Genomic DNA, 6833 nt, shown 5'->3' with positions numbered 1-6833 from the left:
TATGTTTTGCATTTTGTAGGTTACAATGATGAAATTTAGCATTTGCCTCCAGATTTTTGCATTCGTTAAAAGTGATTCCACATTCGTTCAAACTATATTTTTATTTTGTTAGGGTTTCGTTCCGCATTATTCTCACAGGAATTTCTTATTCATCATAGAAACTGCCACACTAGTTAGGTAAAATAGGAAAAGGTATAAATGCTATTTGTGCAAATTTTATTCCACTGTCTACTTTCCTTTAGGATTCAACTCTTGATTTGAAAGTAAATTGATAAAAAAAATTATAATTGACAATGAATTTGATAAAATGCCTTGTAAAATAAAGACAAGGTCTCCATGATACCATGAAAGAATAGCACATAAGAGGTTGAACAAACAATTTAAGTGGATCTTGCAAGGAGAAATATAACTCAATGAGCCCGATGAATACAACAAGCTTACAAAATATCAAATGCCCATCATGGCTTACACCCATAAATATAACATGCACCCCAGGATGACTTTGATGTTCTGATTTGTAATTCTATTTTCTAGAAAATTTTGACTTTCTGTTTTGTATATCTCTCTATCACGATTTAAATTTTTGCATTTGCAAAGTAATTATTTTTCATTTGTCAACATTTCATTTCGCATTTGCTTGTTGGGTTTTTCACATTTTTCATCTTTGCATTTCACATTTGTCTGTTTACTATTTTGCATTCGACTATCAAATATAATTTTTGTCTTGGCTTGCAAATTCATTTTTAGTTTTTCCTCTTGTTACTAATTTCATATTTTTCAGCATATTGTATCTATTAAATTCTAAGATTAAAACCATATGATTAGTCGAAGACACAAAATTAATAAAACTACTAATTCATTATTTTGTAGGAGTAGTATAGGATAGTGTCTTGGTTTTTTGCTTAGATAAGGGTAAGTGCACCAAGTTGTGGTACCAAAAAGGTGCCACTTTTTGGCTTTTCATAAAAATGCATCATTGGCATGAAAAGGTCATCCAAACCTATGGGTTGGATTCCCAAGGAAAATCCAACCCAAAGGGTTGGTATTCTCCCAAGCAAACCATTTGGTGAGCACCAAATATGGTGCTCACCAAATGCAAAATTTTGAATTTTCACATTTGGTGCATGCCAAATTTGGCACTCGCAAATGTGAAAAGTCAATATTTTACATTTGGTGAGTGCCAAATGTTCTGCATTGTCCAATGTGAAGGTTTTGTGAATGTGTAGATTTTCCAGTCTGAACACAAGTTATATCCACCCCTAAAGGAGAATATATACATCAAATTTAACATTTAAGTATACCTCTATAGAACTTATAATGTAGATTCTAGTTTTTAGAGGATCATATAAAATTTCAGACTTAGTCAAATTTCAATAATCAACATGTGATATTTCAGTAATCAGCATGCTCCTATTAGCATTTTTTAGCTATGTATCTCACTCTCTTTATCTTCCCCAAACTCTAGACCTATCTCTCTCCCTCTCTTTTCTCTTTCACTTCTCTATCCTTGACTCTCTCCCTCTCTCTTCTCTCTCACCGTCTTATTGTTTCTCTCCCCTCCCACTCCTTTCTCTTGGTCACTACCTATCCCTTTTATCCTCTCTCTCCCCATATCGAGGGTTGTCCATACCTCCCTATTCACCTCATTGCCTCTCCCTCCCTATATTATTACCCACCTTTCTCTGTCCCTCTAAGTTTCTCCCTTATCTAACTGTCCACCCTCTAGTTCTCTCCCTACCTCTCCACCTTTCTCTCCCTTCTCCTTACCTCTATCTATTTAAGAATTCTCTCCCTCTCTTCTCTCTCTCTCTCTCTCTCTCTCCAAACCTATCTATCTCCTCATTATCTATATCTCTCACTCCCTCCATGTATACCTCTCTATCCATATCCTCTTACTCATCTCTTTGTTCTTCTATCTCTTCTATTCTCCCTCCCTCCCCTCTCCAGGTCTCTACCTTCCTTTCTTCCTCTCTCCCTCTCTATCTCCCTCTCCCACTCTCTTGTATTCGCTCTTCCTCTCTTATTCTCTATCTTCATTGTCTAGGTTATTACCTCTCCATCCCACCCTCTATCCCCTCTCTACGTTTCTCCCTCCCTTCCTCTCCACCTATCTACCTCTACATATAGGTCTCGTTACCCACCTCTATCTATCTCACTCCTCTCTAGCCATCTCTATCTCCCTCTCCCTACTTATCCCCATCTCTCTCTCTCCCTTCCCTACTAATTCTTATTCTCTCTTTACTATCCACATCATCAACTTTCCATCACACCCTCTCTACCCCTCTCTAGCTTTATCCCTCATTCCCTCTCCACCTCTCTATATCTCCATCCATATCTCATTACCAACCTCTCTCTATCCCCCTCTATCTCAACCCTCTCTCTCTCTCTCACCCTATCTAGGTGTCTTACACCTCTCTCCCCCTCTAGGTATCTTATATCTCTATATAACCCATCTAGGTATGTGTAGGAGCATGGTGGGCCATATGAACCCTTAGGAAACCATTACTATCTATCTTAGGACACCAAATGACCTTTTAGGACAATACATGTTGTCGTTACAAGTCATATGATGTTATAAGGGGTTATATGGTGTCGTTAGGGGTCATATGGTATCCTAAGGGGTCATATGGTGTTCGATGACCCCTTAGGATACCATATGATCTCTTAGGACACCATATGAGCCCTAATGACACCATATGGTGTCCTAAGGGGTCAATTGGTGTTTTATGACCCCTAAGAACATCATATGACCCATTAGGACACCATATGACCTCTAATGACACCATATGACCCCTAACAACACCATATAGTGTCCTAAGGGGTCATATAGTGTTCTATGACCCCTTATGACACCATATGACCCCTAACAACACCATATGGTGTCATTAGGGGTCATATGGTGTCCTAAGGGGTCGTATGGTGTTGTTAGGGGTCATATTGTGTCCTAAGGGGTCATATGGTGTCCTATTGGGTCATAGAATACCATATGACCCCTTAAGACACCATATGATCCCTAATGACACCACAAGACCCTTTAGGAAACCATATGACCCCTAATGACACCATAGTATGTCTTGAGGGGTCATATGGTGTTACAAGTGGTCATGTCATGTACTAGGATGTTAAAAGGGGTCATATGGTGTCCTAGGGGGTCATAGAACACCATATGACCCCTCAGGACACCATATGACCCCTTAGGACACCATATGGTGTCGTTAGGGGTCATATGGTATTCTATGACCCATTAGGATGCCATATGACCCCTTATGACACCATATGACCCCTAATGACACCATATGGTGTCATTAGGGGTCATATGGTGTCCTAAGGGGTCATATGGTGTCATAAGGGGTCATATGGTGTTGTATGACCCCTTAGGACACCATATGACCCATAAGACCACCATATGGTGTACTGAGGAGTCATATGGTGTCATTAGGGATCATAGGTATCCTTAGGGGTCATATTGTGTCCTAAGGGGTCATATGGTGTTCTCTAACCCCTTAAGACACTATATGACCCCTAACGACACCATATGGTGTCCTTAGGGGTCATATGGTGTTCTATGCACCTTAGGACACCATATAACCCCTTAGGACATGTCATATGGTGTCATTAGGGGTCATATAGTGTCCTAAGGGGTCATATGGTATTTTATGACCCATTAGGACACTATATGACCCCTAACAACACCATATGGCATCGTTAGGGGTCATATGGTGTCCTAAGGGATCATACTATGTCTTAAGGGGTTATATAGTGTTCTATTACCCCTTAGGACACCATATAAACCCTTACGACACTATATGACCCTTAAGGACACTATATGGTGTCCTAAGGGGTCATATGGTGTTGTTAGGGGTCATATGGTGTCCTAAGGGGTCATATGGTGTTCTATGACCCCTTAGGACACCATATGACCCCTAACAACACCATATGGTATCCTAATGGGTCATATGGTTTCCTAAGGAGTCATATGGTGTTCTATGACCCCTTAGGACACCAGATGACCCCTTAGGACACCATATGACCCCTAATGACACCATATGGTGTCCTAAGGGGTCATATGGTGTCCTTAGGGATCATATGGTGTTCTATGACCATATGACCCCTTAGGACGCCATATGACCCCTTAGGATACCATATGACCCCTAACGACACCATATGGTGTCCTAAGGGGTCATATGGTGTCCTTAGGGATCATATGGTGTTCTATGACCCCTTAAGACACCATATGACCCCTTAGGACATGTCATATGGTATCGTTAGGGATCATATGGTGTTCTAAAGGGTCATATGGTATTATATAACCCATTAGGACACCATATGACCCCTTAGGACATGTCATATGGTGTCCTAAGGGATCATATGATGTCCTAAGGGGTTATATGGTGTTATATGACCCCTTAGGACACCATATGATCCCTAAGGACACTATATGGTGTCCTAAGGGGTCATATGGTGTTCTATGACCCCTTAGGACACCATATGGTGTCCTAAGGGGTCATCTGATGTCATTAGGGGTCATATGGTGTCCTAAGGAGTCATATGGTATTCTATGACCTCTTAAGACACCATATGAATGCTTAGGACACCATATGGTGTTGTGAGGGGTCATATTGTATCGTATGGGGTCATATGGTGTCCTAAGGGGACATAAAACACCATATGACCCCTTAGGACACCATATGGTGTTTTTAGGGGTCATATGGTGTCTTGAGAGCTCATATGGTATCCCAAGGGGTCATATAGCACCATATGACTCCTTAGGACACCATATGTTGTCATTAGGGGTCATATGGTGTCCTAAGGGGTCATAGAACACTATATGACCCCTTAGGACACCATATGGTGTCGTTAGGGGTTATATGGTGTTGTATGGGGTCATATGGTGTCCTAAGGGGTCATATAACACCAGTCCTAAGGGGTCAGATGGTGTCTTAAGGGGTCATATGGTGTTCTATGACCCCTTAGGACACCATGTGACCCCTAATGTCACCATATGGTGTGCTAAGGGGTCATATGGTGTCCTATGGTTTCCTAAGGGGTCTTAGAAGACTATATTTCCCCTTAGGACACCATATGACTGCTTAGGACATGATATGGTATTATTAGGGGTCATATGGTGTCCTAAGGGGTCATATGGCATCCTAAGGGGTCTTAGAAGACCATATTTTCCCTTAGGACACCATATGACCCTTAACGACACCATATGAACCCTTGGGACATGATATGGTCTTGTTAGGGGTCATATGGTGTCCTAAGGGGTCATATGGTATCGTAAGGGGTCATATGGTGTCTTAAGGGTTCATATGGTGTCTCGAGTATCAATACGATCACTACCCTCAACCTTATCTACCCTAAACAATGTTCCATCAATCTTGTACCCCATACCATAAACCTTATATCCTACAACCTATTATCTAAATCCTATATAGGGGAGGAATAAAAAAGAGGGGAGAGGGAAGAATAAAGAGAAAGAGAGATCTACGAAGAAAGGGAGAGGTAGGTAGGGAGTGGCTGAGAGACCTAGAGAGGGAAGAGTAGATAGGCGAGGGAGAGAGAGAATAAAATAAGAGAGATAAGTTCACAAAGAGAGAAAGAGGGGTAAGGAGGTGGAAAGGAAAGAATCAGAGAGGAGAGAGATATAGAGGTGAGAGATCTAGAGCCTAGGAAGAGAGAGGTGAGATACCTAGGGTGGAAAGATAGAGGTGAAGGAGATACAAGGGGATTTAGAGACAAAGAGGGAGATGCAGATATGTAAAGATGGAGGGAAGGAGAAAAATAGGTATGGAAAGAGAGGTTAGAAGGGAAGGGTATTCATTAAGAGATCACAGAGAGAGTGGAGAGAAAAAATAAGAAGAGAAGAGAGATGGAGGGAGGGAAGGATATATATGGAGATAAGGAGGGAAGGTGTGAGAGAGAGGGAGAGAGTATAGGAGAGACCTAGAGAGGGGAGAGAGAAGAAAGAGGTGATAAGAGAGATAAGAGAATGAGATAGTTCATAAATGGAGATGGGTAAGGGGTGATGGAGAGAGATAGGTGGAGAGGAAGGGAGAGAACTAGAGAGGGGATAAATAGAGAGATGAGATATGTAGAGCATGAGAGAGAGGTTAAATACCTAGATGGGAGAGATAGAGGAGAGATATATAGAGGGGCATAAAGATAGGTTCCTAAAGAGCCATTAATGTATAAGTATAAAGGTGGAGAGGGAATGAGGGAGAAACCTAGAAATTTGAGAGAGGGAGGTAGAGAGAGTAGGAGGGAGAGGTGACAACCTAGACAATGGAGAGAGGGAATAGATAGAGAGGTGGGTAATAATATAAGGAGGGAGGAAGAGACCTAGATATGGGGAGAGATAAGATAGAAGGGATAGGTAGTGACCAAGAGAATGGAGAGGGAGGGGAGTGAAATAATAAGAGAATGAGATAAAAGAAGAGAGAGGGTGGGAGTCAAGGATAGATATGGGGTTAAGGAAGGAATGAAAGGTAGAGAAGTTGAGTTTACCTAGAGAGGGGAGAGAGAAGTGAGAGAGACAAGAGAGGGATAGAGATAGGTCTAGAGTTTGGGGATGATAAAGAGAGTGAGATACATAGTTGAAGAATGCTAATAGGAGCAGGTTGATTACTAAAATTTGACTATCTAAAATTTGATATGATCCTCTTAAATCTAGAATCTACATTATAAGTCCTGTAGAGCTGAAACCACTCTCAAACATCCTACCAATATATACATGAAATATAAGAAAGTATAAGAAAGAAAAAAGACATTGAAATGTGAAAATCTACACACTCACAAAACCTTCACATTGGACAATGTAGAACATTTGGCAC

This window comes from Cryptomeria japonica, chromosome 11 (assembly GCF_030272615.1).
Source record: "Cryptomeria japonica chromosome 11, Sugi_1.0, whole genome shotgun sequence".
Taxonomy (NCBI): Eukaryota; Viridiplantae; Streptophyta; class Pinopsida; order Cupressales; family Cupressaceae; genus Cryptomeria; species Cryptomeria japonica.
Note: the sequence above shows the minus strand (reverse complement) of the source record.